This window comes from Fundulus heteroclitus, unplaced genomic scaffold, assembly GCF_011125445.2.
Source record: "Fundulus heteroclitus isolate FHET01 unplaced genomic scaffold, MU-UCD_Fhet_4.1 scaffold_170, whole genome shotgun sequence".
In the NCBI taxonomy this organism is placed as follows: domain Eukaryota; kingdom Metazoa; phylum Chordata; class Actinopteri; order Cyprinodontiformes; family Fundulidae; genus Fundulus; species Fundulus heteroclitus.
In genome coordinates, this window is record NW_023396582.1 from 224,199 (window position 1) to 243,777 (window position 19,579).

The following is a 19,579-nucleotide window of genomic DNA, read 5'->3' on the forward strand; positions in this document are numbered from 1 at the left end:
CATTGACTCTTCTGCTCAAGACACACTTAGAAATCCCTAAAGGTTGCATATGCTGGTGAAGATTCTCAGTTATCCAGGTCATGGTCATTCCAAAAACAGTAAAAAACAAAGCAACTGGACTTGTTTTCCGTAGTTGAAGACGTTTGGCTTCCTCTCCAGGAAGTCTGGAGTAATGTGGAGTAACAAGCTTTATACTACTGCCAACAAAGGCCTTGTAATGGCTTAGATAACATGAAAATTTAACCGAAACAGGTCCACCCCTTAGTAATAAGCAGCCAACCTAAAGGTTGCAGTGTTCTCTCCCTCTACACTTCACACTGCTAGAGAATCCTTCCCTGCTGTGACTACCACCCAACACCAAGTCCAGCTGGAAATAGACTGTAAGCCACACAATATACAGTAACACAAAAGTCACATCAATCAAAATGTTCACATAGCAAACCACAGTGAGAAAGAAAGGGACTTTGAACATGGCGTTGTTGCTGGTGCCAGGCAGGTTGGTCTGAGTGGTTCAGAAACTACTGAGCTTCCGGGTTTTCACACGCAGCCTTCTCAGGCTTACAGAGAACGGCCCAATGAACCCAGAACCTGTGTAGTGAGCTGCAGTTGTGTGGAAAGAGAATGTGCAGACTAACATTGCCTCTGGTTACAACCAGGTTATGCAGATCACTATTTGGAACCTTTAAGCAGATTGGCTACAGCAGCAGACAACCACACCAGCTGCCACTCCTGTCACCTAAAACAAATTGGACAATAGCAGATTGCAAAGAACCTCTCCTGGTCTGATCAAGCACAATTTCAGCTGACATGTTAACACATTGAGGCCAGAATTAGATGTAAACAGCATGAAAGCACAAATCTCTTCAACCATGTACCAAGGATTCAGACTGGTGGAGACGTGTTCTTGGCACACGGATGCCTTTGTACCAGTTAAGCAATGCCAGCCTACCTCAGTATTGTTGCTTAACCAGTCCACCTCTTCATCAGTGTACCTATCTTCTGATGGCTGCCTCCAGCAGGAATCGCCCCAACCAACACGGCAACAAGTTTACTCTGGTGATCTTCTGTCATCACATTCCAATCCAATAGAGCACCTTTGAGTTGTGATCAGTGACACAGCCATCAAATTTCAGCGGCTGTGATAGTATGTCAAGATGACCCAGAAACTCAGGAATGTTTCTGTCACCTTGTTAATCCTGTGCCAGGAAGAATTGAGACTACTCTTAAGAGGCAAACTGGTCCCAACCTGGCATTAACATGTGCCTAATAAAGTAGCTAGTTATTTTACAATGGCTGAAAAGCGCTACTGCTAATTTTCTACACATGGAAGAAAAAATATTTGGTAGTACTGAAGTTTCCAAAGTTGTCTGAATGAGCCTCGTGAGTTCGGCAACAGCAGCCTTTGGACAGCGAGAACACAGTAGACCATTTGCTTTGTTCTGCTAAAGCCAAGACGCAGATCTATGGAGCCATCTGTCAAGCATGGTAGTGGAGGGATGATGATATGGACCGGTTTTACAGCCACTGGAAATTGGGACCTTGCAGTCACTGAGCTGACCACGAACCCCTAGATTGCAAAGAATCGTTGAGTCAAATATGAGGCCGTCTCACAGTTGGTGAGCATCCTGTCATTTGTAACTCAACCCTGTTTGTCTATAAACCTGTTGGATCTCTCGTTTCATTTCTCATTCTAATCTGGTCACGTTAGGAGCTCCTGTTTCAGAAATTGTTGGGACAATCCTGCTGTTAAGGCTGTTTATGCTCCTGTCAGTCATTAGTGGTCCATATGTGAGCCGTTTAGGATGCCTATGGTTTGTTGTTACCCCGTCAGTATTAAACTTTTCAAACCAGACCGCACATGCTACAGCGTAGGATGTGTTAAAAGGTGATTCTGTCCTTTACTGAAAGCAGTGTGTTTTTGTGGGCCATCGATGCGTAACCCAGATACTGAACGGTGTGACGTCTGAGATGAGAACAGCTCTGGAAGATTGAAAGAAGCGAGATTGTTAAAAATGAAAAGTAACAGCAAAGGAGGTAGCCGTACAGTCCCATCTACCAAACATCTCCCCGGGCACTTTTACAACCATTCACATATATGAATATAACAAGAAAGCCAACTTAAATGATTCTCAGGTTGGAGGGATGGGTCAGTTATCTGGATTCAGGGTCAAAGATCTTTGAGACAAGTTAATTTTGCTGTTCCTAAATGTTGGGTTCAGCTGCCAGCTAAAGCAAAACAACATAAATAAATCTATGACAGAATGGCTGAAGAGGGAAATAAAATCCAGACGTGAGCCTGCTTGAAATGATGCACTGGACAATGGAAGAAATTGGTGCAAACTTCAGTGTTTTATAGCAAGGTTGGAATGAACTGTCAGAATACTCCCACAGCAATATGAGAGACTGATAATCAGTTAAAATCCAAGCACTGGGAGTTAGAGCATCAAACGCATTTTAATATACATCACACCTCTTAAAGAAATTCAAGAACAAATAAGAAACAGAGTCACTGTCGATTCTGAAAAGGGTTGCAAAACCATTTCTAAGCCTTTCTGACTCCATTGAAACAAGCGGATCTACCAAAATCACTCCAAGAACACAATGACTCATCCAGGATGTCGCAAAAGATCAAAAAACAGCATCTAAGCCTCTGCAGACCTCATTTCCTTGCCTCAGTTAAGGTTATGATGCAACAAGAAGGAAACTGGGCAAAAGCTGATGGAGAGTTCCATTGCTGACCAAAAAGAATACAAGGGATCGTTTCACATTTGACAAAAAGCATCTTAATTATCCTAGACTTTTGGGAAAATATTCTTTTGATTAAGGAGGCTAAAGCAGGACTTTCTGCAAGGGGTGAGTGGAGTGCTGGGCTGTAGCTAAAGTTTTGTCAATTTGAATGTGAAATTCATGAAAATTTAACTTTTGGAAAAACATTTTTTTTTTTTTGCCAACTTTGCATCACATTAGTCCTGAAAGGAGAAATCGCTTGTGTAATAGCGTGCAATGTTGACTATGTTTAGGGAAATATGTCAAAATACTCTTAATATGAAACGTTTGTTTTGCTCAAAAATGAGTCCCTTTGATGGATTTTCACTAAATAAAATAAAATGGTACTTTTTTTAACCTACTGTTTTAGTTTGAAGTGACAAAAATGAAGTGACGCCTGTACAGAGACGAGTAAAACCTTTAGTAGCAAACATTAATTTTTTTCAATTTATAATGGCAGGGCATTTTGTTTTATAAGCACGTTTCAAAGCTTGTATTTAGTTGCACTTTGAATTCAGGTCAACTCCCAAACTAGATGATTTAGATAAAAGTAAGTTTTTCAAAATTGGTTTTATGAAACAAACAGGGAAAAATATAATCATGTTTGGTCAAATGAAATTAAAGATGTTATTTTTAAGCACTAAGAGTCCTGTTGCGCCTGGTGTTTAACAGAATTTCAAAATGAGGACACCAAGGCACTTTTTGTTATGCAGCAGAAAAATTATCTGGGACACAGCAAGTGCAACTCTAATTGGCTAAAAGTAAAATTACGGTTTTGGAGGGGCCTAGTCAAAGTCCAGACTTGAATCTGGTTACAATGCTATGACATAACTTTAAACAGATTGTTCATGCTCCAAAATCCTCAGTGCTGAAATAAAACAATCCTACAGAGTGGGCCAAAACCCCTTCACAGTGATATTAAAGACTCCGTGCCTCATAGAAGTTGTTGCTGGTATGTGACACAACCACTCAGAAGGTTCAGGGACGTGAGTATTTTCCCAGAGGGCCAAGCTGGTTTGGATAGCTTTTCCCCTTAATGATTTGCTAACAAATATTTATATATACTCGGGTTATCTTTGTCTCATATGAAAATATGCTTGATCTAAAATATTTAAGTTTGACAAAAAGGAAAACAATAAGAACTGTACATTGATCTAATGCACAGCTCCGTTTTGAGTCATCTTTGTGAAATAACTTGTATATGTGAGGTTAGATTTAACTCAAGAATTTGGTAAAGACCTCATCTTCTTATGTCTCGATAGCGCAGTCAAAGCTAAAATTTTAAATATGTCTTTATTCAACCAATGAGTTTGATTGTGTTTGGAAATAAGATGGGTTGCTCAGAAGATAATGTTTAAAGATTATTGATTTTGAAAAATAAAATCTTTTTTTTTTTTAATGGTATATTGGAAATAATTTAAGTTATACCCTTTTCAACATTTGGTGGGGTAATTTAAACCCTTATTGTAATTGCTAAGCAGTTTTTTCTTCTTCTGGTATTTTGATGATTCATTTTTGGTGCTGAGCTCCAAGTCTTAAGAGTTGGAAGAACTCGCCACCTTCGCCATCTGCCTAGGGTAGGAATAATTTGGGCCTTGCGCATATGTTGGTCGTGTAAAACTGAAAGAGAGTGTGCTTCCTTCTTATAGTTACTGTATGACCTGCTGAATGCTGCATTCCATCACTGTACAGCACTCCGATACTCATAGTTGGATGAAGGGTTTTAAAAAAGATATTTCCTTAAATATATCAGCTCATAAATAAAATGCTCCTACATTCAGAGTATGCTGTGTACAGTAATATAATTGAATATTTAATATAGTCCAGTTTTAAATATTAAAACTGAACTAAATTAAGTCAAATAGGTTCATGTTAGCTGACAACTTTCCATCATCAGATCAAACTCAGGTTGGAAAACTTCACTGTCGGTGTTAGGCCTTTCCATCTGTTCAATCTGTTTTATTGAATCCAATCATGAGAATTTAGAGTCAGAACCAACCAACCTACCAATAACATGACTTTGAAGTTGAGCGTGTGAAACGGCTGTGTGTGTGTGTCGCAAGTACTTCTACACTTTCTCATGGGCCTTTAGCTCCATGTCATTTGGATTATGTATTTTCTCGAGCCAATGACAAGTCTCAGATCATTCAGACAGGGTCGGCTCTCTTTCTGTCAAGGCGCATCAGCGTCACTCGAAGCAAAATCACTGCTGTTCTCAAATCTGTCAGACTAATCCAAGTCAAAGTCAACTCTCCACTTCAATGATGTCCTCTTCGAGGCTTGTAACTGAATAATGATGTGTATGACATCATACAGACATCTTGTGGAGCCATGAATTTTGACCGTTTTGCAATCCGTAAACCCTAATCCAATCATTAGCATAAACCTTCAACAGTACTACAATAAGAAATGGATAGATTTGTAGAAGCTAAACTCTAAGCCAGTTTATTTTCTGCTGGAAACTACAAAGCTGACCAAAGTGTTGTAAAAGCCAATACACAATTATTAATAAACTAGCAATATTAATGATAGTAAACAGTTGTGAAGTCATTAGTTGCTCCCATAAAAGAAGCCTTAGTTGAAAAAAGGCTTTGGCTCTTTAGAAAGTGCTTCTTTTTTTTATTATTATTATTGTACAGTAAGGTGTCAGTTTTGCAGATATTTGCAGATAATTAAAAATAAGTATTTGCCCCTTCACAGATTTCTTGTAATTTTACTTTTTGTGAAACGTTTGAAAACTTAAAAAAAAGTTTTTGACATGCAATTTCATTTAATATTGTACAATGTTATCCGAACAATCTGGCCCTGAGAAAAACGAATTGTCCCCTAAACTGATTGCCGCCGCCCCCAAAGTCTGGACTTGACCTGGCCTCTCGAAATATTCATTTTAAAGCTAGAGATGGAGTTGCTGATGTGCATTCATCTTATTGTCCTTTGGCATAACCCAACTTTACTGAGCTTAACGTCCCAAACTGTTGGCTTGACATTCTCTGTACAGTGCAGAATCAATGGTTCTATCATATTGTGTTATGCTATTACACACTGTTTAAGTTATTTAATGTTTAATAAATAACTCTCTGTTAGGTATTGCCCAGTGAATATCAGCCCAGACAGCTGATATTAGGACAATAGTTGGAAGGGATGATTCCAGCGCAGGCATTCTTTTAACAGCAAACTCTGCACACATTTATAATAAAGTAGTGACAACGTCTCTTCAAATTCAAGCAGAAATAAAATGAACATCCAAAGAAGACCACTATAGAATGCTGTTTATCTGAATTAACACCATATTTCAGTCAACAAATCCTCTCTACTAGGCTAGTGAAACTTAACTAAAACTACTAAGCAAAATGAAGATAAAAAGAAGCTAAGGAACTATGTACACACAAATTAAACTAAAGGACAAAATAAGATAGTTAAAAACCTCTGTCAGAATGATTCAGTGAATCCTGCTTCACTGCCAATCCAAGTTAGAGAAGTAAATCATCATTCATCTTAAAGAAAGTGGAATGAGGTTAAATTAGCGTAACTAATTTTGAACACCATTTAGTATGTCTTTCAACCCGTTCACAATGTAAATCCTGACTTAAACAAAATATTATTGGAGAAAATAACATCTTAAGAATGATTTGCTCAGTAAAAATCAGTTTAGGACACTTGATTTTATTCATGCAATTATTTCTCCGGGAAGCCAGGGGGTGCTCTACCGATTGGCCGTTAGCTTGAGGGGTAATCCTAAAGTTACACAAATTATAATCACCAGGACTTTTACTTTGATCAAAGCTGAAAACAAAACAGTAAACATTTTAAATAAACCATTCCACTTTCCCTGCCTAACTCTGCCAAACCTGTCTGTGTCAGTTCGGTTGACTTTGGGCATCCAGTTGGAAGAAAACAATGTGGGCTACATTGATAACTGGTGAACCTTCTGGGGAAAACCTGGTCTGATCCGGAGAGATGGCATCCATCCTATTTTGGATGGTGCAGCTCTCCTTTCAAGGAATCTGGCCCGATTTATTAGTTCTCCAAAATGCTGACAACCCAGGGTCCAGACCAGGAAGCAGAGCCGTAGTTTAACACACCTCTCTGCAGCTTCTGTACTGTTACCCATCCATTACCCCATTGAGACGGTGTCTTTCCCACGGCCAAAACTGAATAGATCAAAAACTCATCTAAAAGGAACAAATCATAAAAATCAATGCGGCTCACCTTGAACCAAAAAAATAAAACAATTAAATGTGGTTTATTAAATATAAGGTCTCTCCCTCCAAAGAGGGTGTTAATGAATTTAGTTATTTAATTAATTGATTTCTCATAATCACATTGATTTATTTTTGCCTCACAGAAACCTGGCTGCAAGAGGACTACGTTAGTATAAATGAGTCAACTCCCTCTAATTATTTAAATTTCCACATTCCCAGAACTACAGGATGAGGAGGAGGAGTGGCAACCATCTTTCAGTCTCATTTATGAATTAGTCCCAGGCTAATAAATACTTATTTTGAACATTTAACCCTCAGCTTCCCTCGTCCAAACTGCAATGCAATAAAACCTCTTCTCATCTCATTTAATGTTAAACACTGACAAGGTTATTATAGTGTGTGATTTTAACATTGATGTTGACACTGAATGTGATTACCTTAAAGTAGCCTTTAAAACTATCCTAGATTCAATTGGTTTTGCTCAAGATATGCATAAACCGACACACTTTTGCCTTCATACTTTGGACCTTGTGCTGATATATGGCATCGATTGCAGGGAATTAACAGTATTTCCTCACAACCCTGTCCTATTTGACCATTTTCAATAACCTTTGAGTTCATTTTAACTGAGTTCTCCCCAAAAGATCTTTATCAGATAATGCTCTATCAAACTTTAAAGAGTCTGTCCCCCTTTTAATTTCCTCAGTACAGAAATGCCCAGCAGATGGCAGCAATGTTGTTCCTTCCCATTGTTGAAGAATTGACCTGGCTGCGGTCACCCCAGGTTCTTTTGCCTGAATAATGTGGTGTTTCGACTTGTGAAACCGAAACTATATTTTACCATATATAATCTAAAAGGCAGAGGGATGTTTATAGCTTCAGTACTGGGCTCACATACACAATAAGGCGAGGGCAGATTTCTATACGCCAGTTCATTCCTCACACAGACGTTAAGTAGGACCAATTGTGTACACCTATTCAGGGCGTGCACTGTATGATATCAACGTTCCGTTCATCACATTGGTGGAGAAGATCATTGTATAATGTAGATGTAGTTGTCCATCTGTAATGTTCCATGGTAACTGCCTTTCGCTGTCCAGTAGCTGTAATCTCATAATCCCTAACAAGTCCCCCTATGATGTGGCCAAAAAGCACATCATAACAAAACAGTTCAAATCTCTGTTAGTCCCTGCCAACCGGGGTGGGGGTTAACAATCCGTACATCAAGAACACAGCGTAAAGAAAGCCTTCAGGCCATGGTCAAACATGAGTATAATCGCGCATAAGTGGTCGTCTTAGGGTTCTCAGGTATCTCTCCTCCATATCAGGATAATAAATAGTAGTTCTTTGGGTTTTTCTTCCCCAGCTTATTCAGTCCTCTTCTTGCTCCCCTGCTCATAGGAGATTATACGACTGGGAGGCAATGTGTGTTTGATTCTGGCTCGGGCAATGATCATGTTACTTTGTATATCCCTTTAATAAGCTACTTCTTGTACATGGTTCAGCAAACACAAGACTACGTCACATAATCATCACATTAATTTATTTCCCTTTTTGTTTTTATCTTATTTTATTTATTTTTACTCTTCATGCATTTTCATACTACAGTTGAGCTGCGTTCTTTGAAGCACAATGTTAGAAAATTTAAGAGAAAATGGCAAAAAGACCCTTCGCAGAGTTAGAGCAGCATATTTTTCTTCATTAATGGAGGAGAATAAAAATAATCCTAGGTTTCTTTTTAGTACAGTTACCAAACTTACACAGACTCAGAGCTCTGTTGATCCATCCAATCCCTTAGCTCTCAGCAGTAATGACTTTATGGGATTCTTCATAAATAAAATTGATTCTATTAAAAATAAAATAATTGGCATCCTCCCAAACATGATTACCTCATCCTCAGTAAGTGCGGCAGCGTTGGTGCAATCTTTAGAACCTGATCAGTGTTTGAACTGTTTAGACACTGTAGAGCTTTCTGAGCTATCTGAAATTTTAGCTTCATCCAAACCTTCAACTTGTACGTTAGACCCAATCCCAACCAAGTTTTTTAAGGAGGTGTTCCCTTTGATTAACTTCCTCTTTTTAGACATGATTAATCTATCCTTCTTAAATGGATATGTACCACAGAAAAGTTTTTGATTTTTCAAAAAACTTTATCCAGATTCAGAAGTTTACATATCTTTCCTTAGCATTTTGTAGAATTGTCTTTTAAACTGCATGAGTTGGGTCAAATGTTTTTGGCATCCTTCCACATGCTTCTGATTTGTCCCGTTAGGCTTACAATCTTCCTCCTTTTCCCTTCAAATGTTCCGAGGGCCATATTGCCAAACATTTTAATTAGCTTTAACCGACCACATGATTTATGGTTGTCCAGACCATATTGATACAGGACTTGGTTCACTGCAAATAATGACAATCTCCTAGCAGCTTCAGCAATAACCTTCAAACCTTCTAGGGTTGTGCAATGAAGAGGTTCATGTTACTGGCACCATTTTACTTGCGCATACTTTATGAACTATATTAAAAGCGCTTTAACTAGCACCTTACTTGAGATTGCACTTTCACCTTTGATTTATTATTCAGTAACCATTAAAAGTGTGTGTGATGAAGTTGCTTGTTATTGTCGGTAGTAAATTGTAAAGCGTATATATTTGTATTTGTTAAATGTGTAAAGATGGACATTATTCCCTCACAGTCACCTATGAGGGAATAATGGTTTGGTCCATAAGACAGTTGAAACCATTTAAGGCTGTCATTTGTCAGAGAGGTTGGTTGATTTTTGTGACATGTTGGAAGGCCTAACATGCCACTGCTGTCCACTGAAAGGGTGTGAATGGGTCAATAAAGTAAAACATTTGCTGCCCCCCCCCCCCCCATACTCTGCCTCAGCCTTCATCACCGTAAACCCAGCTGCAAAAGGTTGCGTTTTTACAGGTTGATCCACTCACTAAACACCAAAACACGTTTACCTCTAGACTATAAACCTATCTCTGTCTTAGATGGTATGATGGCTGGACATTCCCATGAGGCTTACTTGAATAGAATTGTTTAAACAGACGAAGTTGTGACACCTTCAGGCATCTATTGGACCCATGGACCAACCAGACTTCTGGAGGTCCTTAACTTGAAATCCCCCCCCCACACACACACACACACACACATACACACACACATCGAAAAGACCTTATTTCTTGTGTGACGTCACAAAAGGACTAGATGTGTTTGAGAAGATGAATTAAATGCATCCGCTGTCTCGGTTCAACTCAAATGTTGTGACTTAACCTATCCAAAGCAATGACATCATCATAATCTGAGGAAATTATTTAAAGGCATTGTAATCTTAGTGCATAAATTATGAAGCTGAAAATGGTAATGGAAATTCACGTTGTGATTATTCTGGTATTTAGCAAATAGACTTGTGATGCCTTATTGACCTACCAACTAAAATAGTCTGATTTAATCCCAAACACAGAGAATAAATAACCACATGTCTTTTCTAGTGTAGGGAATTATCTGATTTCAACCGTAGTTTCAGGATGTGTCTCTGAGTCCTGCAGAGGAGTTGGATAAGAGAGAGATAGACCAGAGTAGATGGTGTCGGAGGCAGGGAGAGCAAGCCCCTCCCCTCCCCTCGCCTCACAGGGAGCTCGTTTGGCGGTCGGGGAGCAGATTCACATCTCGTCCTGCAGCGGTACACGCCGTCCTGCTGCTGCTGCCGCTCATCCATCGGTAAGTACTCTGCTTCTCTGCGCTGCGCTGCGCTGTCAGCGGCACGAGGCGCGATCTCTGCCGCGTGGCGTCAATGTTTGTGCACGCGCCCAGCAACTGTCAGATCATCTGGTCACGCGGTGGGGCTGGGGCGTCCACGGCGCGAGCGCGTTTCCCCCTTCACATCTGTGTGAGTTGGACATGTCCCCCAATGTCCCCCAATGTCCCAGCCTGCCTGGCCTGGCCCGGCCCGGCCCGGCCCGCATTAATATTAATGTGCTGGAGGAGCCGGTAGGATCCAGTCCAAACCAGATTTGACATCGGAACACGATGTATCTTCACAGCAGCCTCTCTCAACAAGTTTCTGGATGTCGCAACAGCGTCAAAACAACCATGGCTCGGATTCTCCAGTTTCCTTCCCCTCAGGGAGGAGGAGAGTTGCAAGGCTTTCAGACAGCTTGAAGTCTAGATTTTGCCTGCTTCCATCCTCTGTTTGAGACAACTCTGTTAGAAATGAGTATTTTTCTTTTAAGCAGCAGTTTCATGTCTTAGATAAGCATGTGTTTCTGGCTCCAGGTCCTGTGTGGTTCCCTTCAGGACTGCTGGCTGCCCAGAACCCTCAGACCACCTGGTAAGAAATTCCAACTCAACACTGCAACAACTCATCTCTGTGAGCTTGAAGGCACTGCAGGTTCACAACAATGCACCCAGACATGTTAGAGCTTACATAATCGCTTCCTGCTGGCCTCCTTTATCAGCCAACTTCCATTATCTGCTGGTAGATGAACATGCAGATGAAAGACCTGAGTAATATTTGGTCTGCTGCACACAAGCCCAGCGGTGCCTGTTTTGCAGCAACAAACCTGAATCACATCTGTAGTCCTACCTGCCCCCTCATTCAGATGCAGCTACAGATCCCTACGTTGAACCATCATCAGAATGTTAGTTTATTTAAGGTATTCAATTCAAAACATTAAACCCATGAGTTACTAAGATGTAGAGCTGGATGATATAGGAAAAAAAAACATATTGATAAAACAGAAATCATATTGATCGATATTGATTATTATCAACAAATTCAAAACATGTTTTAAGTGCTGCTCTGGCTGTTTTTATGCTGTTAACTTACTTATCAACATATTTATTATTTATTTGCAGAACACACAAGCACTAAATTCAAACTCAACCCTTTATTCAACCAACTTTTTACCAAAACTACACGTTTTAAAAAGAAAAAAAATGTGTGCTCTGAACTCTTTGAAGGGGCGGAGCTTGGTTCCTGGGTCTGCGTTTGTGATTGGTTAGGAGGATGTAGTGACTAATGTTAATCTACATGATAGGCTAGAATGCAAAAGGAAGAAAAACTGTTTTTCTACTTAACTTTTTATTGACCCATTTTTTCTATCATAGATATACGTCTATTGATCAATATATATTGATATTGAATTATCGTCCAGCCCTACTAAGATGTAATATTTTTCATATTTTAAGTGTTTATTTCTGAGGGCACCAGGTGCGGATGAGATTCAGCCTCTCTGAAGGTTCCGGATATTGTATGGCTGTCATGGTTGACACGCCTCTTTAATGTTGCATGGAGGACTGGACTAACACTGGTGGAGTGGCAGACTACGGTGGTGGTCCTTACTTTTAAGAAAGAAGACTGGAGAGTGTGTTCCAATTATCGAGGGATCACACTTCTCTGCCTCCCTGGAAAAGCTTACTCTGGGGTGTGGGAGAGAAGGCTTCGACTGGTTGTTCAACCTCGGCTCCAGGAGGAGCAATGCAGCTTTCATCTTGGCCCTGGAACAGTGGACCAGACCTTTATGCCCGCTGAATTGCTGAGGGGATCATGGGAGAATGCTTCTCCAGTTTACATGTGTTTTGTAGATCTGGAGAAGGCTTACGACTGTTCTCCGAGGCATTTTGTGGGGATGCTGCAGGAGTATGGGGTAACTGGACGGCTTTTCATAGCTGTGCAGTCCTTGTATGCTCAAAGCAAGATAAGCGTGTTAGAAAATGGATGGATGGATAGTTTTAAACTTTTGAACTGAATTACTGAGATAAATATACTTTTAAATATACTAATTTTCATTTTCAATGAAAAATTAAATAATCATACATTTTCATGTGACCAAAAAGCTTGGTCAAATGAAATGAAAGGAAAAAAAATAAATTAATTTTTGCTTACATTTTATTAAAATGGCACGTTAAAAATCCTCGAAAACCTTCTCAGTGTCAGTGGGGCAAAAACATCTTTGCAGCAATAAATCCTTGACCTGATAGCCGAGCAGCAATGAACATGTTTCTACTGGGATTTTGATGATTTGTCTTTGGTGACGTCAGTGTTCCTCCATGCAGTAAAAAGTAAATGAAATCTAAACCTGACAGTGGAATGCAAACCACTCTGTCCAGATGGTTCAGTTTCTGTTTAATAAGTTATTTGAATCTAAGCTTTCATGAAACATTAAATATAACCTTTTGTTAGGTTTAAACATGACCTTTGATTTTAATTTTTTTTGTTGCAGATAATTACTCAAGTGGCGTGAAACAACTGCCTTTTGTTGTCTAAATAAACTACAGTGATTTCAGTTGTGTTATTCAGCGATTTGTGGCGTTTAAATGTTCGGAAGGCTTCAATTAGAGATCCACATTTCTTAATATGCTTGACTTTCCCAGACATTTGTGTCTCAGTCACCAACATCAAACTGACTGAACGCCTACACAGATCCCGAGGCAGTTGAGGCAGCAGAGTCTTCCAGTTGTAGAGTTCAATAACAACATGCTGCTGCTGGGATTATGCAACAGTTTCCTTGTCAATGCAATTTCAGCTCATCAAGGGCAGGCCACTTTAGACTGGAACAGACCAGTTTTAACTAAGCTTCATCATCAAGAATGTTTATGAAGGGCCTATAATCTCGTTTTCAAGTCATTGAGGCTGGTACTGCAAAACTCCTATCAGCTAGAGATAAATGAAAGTACATCTGTTCATTAAAAGCAAAGTTATAACTACTGACAGAAGTTCATCTTGTTGCTTAGGCTGTGCCAAGAAATGCCTCAGTCTCACACCTTCATTGACTCATACCAGAACGGTGACTGGCTGCTCCAATACAGACGTTTATATTTACAGTTTATTCAATACATAAAGCCTGAAATACACCTCTTCTTTTTTTGTGATTAGATTCATGGTGAATCTTGTGATTTATTTAATTATAGATTAAAATGAGGTTTACAGAAATGAGAAACCATCCAGCCGGTTCGACCTCAAAGAAAAACTGGAAATTTGTGTCAGCCAGTTAAAGACGGAACTGAGGGTGGATGTAGCTCAGACCTGTTCCTCCAACAACAAAAATGGGTTTGGAGATCTGTGTTTAATGATATTATCGATGTGTATTTGGAGTCCATAAAAACAATAGAGCGGCTTTTCGTTTAGTAAACCAGTTTGGTTCGGTTTCGGCATGAACTTCGGTCCCACGCTGTGCAGAGTGACAGCGTTACAGGCATGAGGACTAAACGTTTCCTGCTGATGCAGCCGGTGGCCTGCCCTGGTTCTATAGGAGAAAGTGAAGCCCCTGGAAATGTTCCTATAAGGTTTTAAATTGAAAAAGCCGGTGCTGTTCCACAAAGTACATTTGCTGATTATATAAAATGCGGTGCTAAGAACGCTCCAGTTGGACCGATGTTTAGTTTTTCTTTTGTAAACAAGAAAGCTTATGCAATCCCTGGCTTTTTTTTGCCTGGAACGTTGCCATGGTGACAGGTTGGCACTTCCTGACTTGGAATAGCAATGAGTGAGAACACAAGTGGCAGTCAACGGTGGTCGCATGATACCCAAAAAAGCATAAATATCACTACGGGATATGAGTGAAATGTCAGAGTGTTTATAACACCTCAGTGAAAACTTATTGGAAATAACCAATCCTTTATGCACAATAAAATAAAAAAAACTTCAGGAAGGCCATACAAAAAAAGACTCCTAAGAACACCCCTGACTTTTATCAATATTACAGAGCCTTTGAATATAACATTAAATAGAAACTGTTTAAGCAAAAGCATTTTGAGATGATCCAGCTGTTGCTCCATTAAAACCGACTGACGAATGTTCTGCAAGAGTTATGAATGAAAACCCTTTTTTGAGACCACTCTGACCCAGCGAGGAGCATTATGTAACCATGATCTCTAAGAACAGAGTCCCAGTAGGCGGCTAACGTACGGAACATAAAGGAGGACATGATCAAATGTGGAGGCTTGTTAAAACTAATAATTCAGAAAGTTGTTCCTGAGCACTGACAAAGACAAACTAGAAAAACTCAATCTTATGGTGATTATCAAGACATTTAAAAAATGTATGGGAAAATTAAAAACATGCAATAAAGCAATAATTATTATATATTGAGACAACTTTTAGTTTCAGTTAAGAAATGTTTCTTCACAATATTTTTTAATTTCAAAACTTTCAAAAAAAGGGGAGCCAGTTACATGAATGTTTTAGCCAGACTGGATATGTAGATCCTGAATCTGGGCGACAGATTTCATGAGAATCCATTTAACTGTTCTGGTGACATAAACTTCAAAATTCAAGTCCCCACAAGAGTTGTTTCAAAGTGAGAACAGGAATTTCATCCTGGGTTCTCTTACTATGTTTAGATATGAACAGTCAACCTCTTAGCTAGCTAAAGCTAAAACGCATCATTAATTCCAAATATTTACTGGGTAAACAAATGTATATTTTGGTAGACTTAGGTCTGGAATTAAACTTTAATTATTAAAGTAACAATGCTTAATTCTAGCACCACCTATTGATTAGGATGTGTAATTGTTTTCTCCTGAGGTAGTTGTGGAGGCTGCTTTGATTATTGAAATAATACAAACAAAACCAAAACAGGGTTTTCACTCTATTACTGAGTGAACCTAGCCAGATATAATTGAGCATTTTTCAAATTAAACTGGAGCTAGATTGCTACAGTGCAGATGTCCAAACAGTGATACATGGGCTGGAGAGTGGCATGAGAAGAGGTTGCATTAGAGAAAAGATTGGCTGATTTAGATAATTTTTGATGTTTGGATCACAAGCATTGAAACTGTGTTTCTAAAATATGCTGACCAGGCCCAATACGCAGCCTGACATACATCCAACAGACTAGCAGGCATCAGTGAAATGTGCCAACTTTTTTAACGTTTAGACAAACCTAAAGGATCCAACTTTAGGTTCGTCTTTCTTCTGATTATTATGCAAGGCAGAACTGAATTAAAATCAGTGCTGTAGAGCATTTCGGGGTATTGTACAGAGCAAAGTAGAGCAGCATAATTTCCACAGCTGAATAGCTATTAAGATTTTTTCTTTTTTTTTTGCCACACTGCTATAAAAAAAAAGACAAGTTGTGGAATTAGGAAAGAAACATGTCTACCCATGTGTGTTGTGCTAAACTGTTTTGATGTTATCCTCTGGATAAATGGTAATTATTGAAAAACACTTAAAGGCCAGAATCTTTGAATGCACCATAGACCAGAAGTGTGTATACGCAGTTAAAAAAAATTCACGCTGTTTTAGTTCTTTGTTCAGCTTGCTGAGTAATTACCTGAAATGACAAATCCTCAATATTAATTTGCTAACTATGGTTTGTTTTTGTGTGTCCAGGTGCTGTGCAGCTACATTTGAGACGTTTGGCTGCCCAGAACCTCTTTAATCAGCTGGTAAGTAATTGTAAATTAAAAATTATGCCCACTTAACATTAACTACTGTACCTTCAGATCAGATCATCAAACTGATGAGATAAAAGACAGAGATAATCTGAGTAAATACAACAGCAGTTTCAATGAGGATTTAATTTTTTAAGGAAAAGAAAGCTTGAAAAAAAAACTAAGCTGGTGCTATTTGAAAAACTTAGACTTAGAGACTTAGACTTAGACAACTTTATTTGTCATGTTGTATGCACAGAGTGCATACAGAACGAAATTTCGTTGCATACAGCTTGTAAATTTCAGTAAAATTAAATTACAGTATAAGGTGCAGCAGTGATTTAAAAGTGAACAATTGAAATGTAGACAATGCAGGAGAAGTCCCAGTGTACAGGTGAGTATTTTTAAAACCATTTGTATGTGCAGAATTGATTGTGCAAAGGGCATTTGTGCAAGAATACAGCTTGTAAATTACAGTAAATTTAAATTACAGTATAAGTAATTTACAGTATAAAACAACTAGCATCATAAAATTGTTGTGCTGTAGCTGTTATCAGGCATTTGTGATAACCGACAGGACGTCTTTCACATCACTGTGAAGGAATTTTGGCCCACTCTTCTTTGTGGAATCGTTTAAACTTAGCCAGATCGGGAGGTTTTCAACCATCACCAGTCCATTTAGGGTTGGAATCGGAACTTTTGGAGCCCTTCAGCAGTGAACCTAATGGTGTGATTTGGATCACTGTCTTGCTGCAGAATGCAAGTATGCTCTAGCCGATGGCTGTTCACCCTCCTTCATGATTTTCTGGTTGAGAGCAGAATTTATGGTTTGTCGATGAAGTTGTCCAGGTCTAGAAGCAGCAAAGCGGCTCCAGACAATCAAACCATTACCACCGTGTTAGATGTTCTTTTTCTGAAATACTGGGTTAGCTCTCCACTAAATATGAAGAGATGCACCCCTTTCAGAAAGTTCCACTTTTGTGTCCTCAGAATCCACAGAATGTTTTCCCAAAGGTCTTGGGGACAGTCAAGATAGTTTTGGTGAATGTGGGACGGGCCGATCTCTTTTGGGTGGGCAGTGTTTGTGGCCCTGGAGCTGCTACATGGAGACGGTTCTGCCCTGTCCTTCTTATTCTTATTGTTGAATCATAAACTGAGCCAAGTTAGGCCCACAATGTTTTATTATTCAGGGTTTTTTTTGTCAGTCTGTTTATGCTGTATGTCGGGATCAGCAACCATTTCACTCCCTGATAGTCACAAAACATTTTTAACTCTTCCAAAGAAGGATTTAGCTTTATAAATACACACCATAAAACTATTGCAAAACATAAATAAATTGCAGCCTTTTATTTTTAGATTTAAGAATAAAGAATAAAACAGTTGAAACTTTCTTTTAGCCTACGTCATGTTGTCCTACAGGTTCTATTCGAGGGATTTCTGGATTCTACAGGTATGACAATAATCAGGCCTGGGTGTGACTCATGAAATGTAGTTATTCAGGGCCTGGTTGGTTTTATTCCCTTAGTTTAAAAAAAATCATAGAACTACATTTTGTATTTACCCAAGTTATTTTTAGTGTGTGTTTTAATTTACTGTACTTATACAACCTGATATTACTATCCATAGCTAATATTTGCTGATCTGTGCACTTTTGAACAATCCCCATGCATTGTCTGGTGTAAAAAGATAAGGATTGTTATCAGCAAAGACGAGGAGCACCAAGTCATGGAAAGATAAGATTAAAACACTCAGAACTTGTTTGTTCTTGACAATAAAACCTACCTAGTTGTCTCAGTCATTTGCCTGGCTGAAACGATTGCTGTAATAACGGACTGTTTTTTTTTCTTTCTTTCTTTCTTTTTTTTTTTTTTTTTTTTTTTTCTCTTTTCTTTTTTTTACTTGCGTGATATACAGCCAGTCACTGAAAAGGACAACGTTTACAATAGAAACCTACTTCTAATCTGTGGATCTTTGTTACTTTTTGAAAGGTGTGGTGCACCTTTCACCCACCATCAATAATTAGCATTCCTTGTTATTGTATGGCTTCAAAATTGGTCAGAAATGGGAATGTATTGACTCACTCATAGCATTAATATGGAATGGTCACATGACCAGGATGGATTCTGCTTCTGGCCCATTATAACCTGAATTTGGGGTCCAGCGGCCTTGGAAAGATGAAAATGTTTAGAAGGTGAGATATAATACAGTAATAAAGAATTTAATAATTGCAATATATTTTTCTCTCAGTAAGCGTGCACATCGTTAAATCTGACCAGTCAAACAGCATTGTGATTCTACCACTGCCATGCTCCACAAATAGCACTAGTTAACCCCTTAACAGTCAGCCTCGGCTAAAACCTATTGACCCCTATTGGCTCAAGGGCCCAACGGTGGGCTAATGATTTTCACTTGTTTTTACTGCCACAGGACACATTGCAGTCATTGGGAATTCTCTTTGCACCATATTGTTCTAGTGTCAGATGTGACAGATGGAGCGTGGTACAAACTGGGTCATACAGTTGGATTATAAATCTGAGCACTGCAGCAAATGTAGAGCAACAGAGTAAATGGCATTATAATGTCATGTGTTGATCTTCATTTCAAGCTATATTGTCCTTATTTTGGGAGGCGGAGAAGACCAGCGGAGCTTTTTATTAAATGTTTTGGCCCATTCTGACTGGTTTTTGTCTACTAAAATGAATGCTTCTTTCCCCATCATCGTTTTTGGCAACCTAATGTTTTGTTAGGAAATTTGCTTTAACAATTCTTATTGTGTGATGACCCCAATGTAACTGCAATTAGAGTTTAAATCCTTATTCCTTATCACCATCCAATGATATTGTTCCTCTGTATTAATGTCAGATGTTAACTCCAAGGAGGTTAGCTCTGATTCTGAATAACCATGTAAACTTGTGAATTGGACTGAACACAAAACAATGTCTATTCCGCAGTGGTTGGTTTTTATTGAACCAAAAGCAATTCCCTGTTACAGTAATTTCTCTGATTCAAACAACTTTGGAATTCTTACTCATTACTAAACTTAAAACATGCAAAATATATATGTGGAAATAAAGAACAAAACAAAATAAACAATGGATTAAAATGAGCGGTTAGCAGATCTTAACTTAACTCAAAGTTGTTTACACACCGCCCTCGAAACACCGGCATTTCACGTATCAGCATTGATAGACAGAACAGCTTCGGGAATCTCAACTGGACGCTTTGATGTC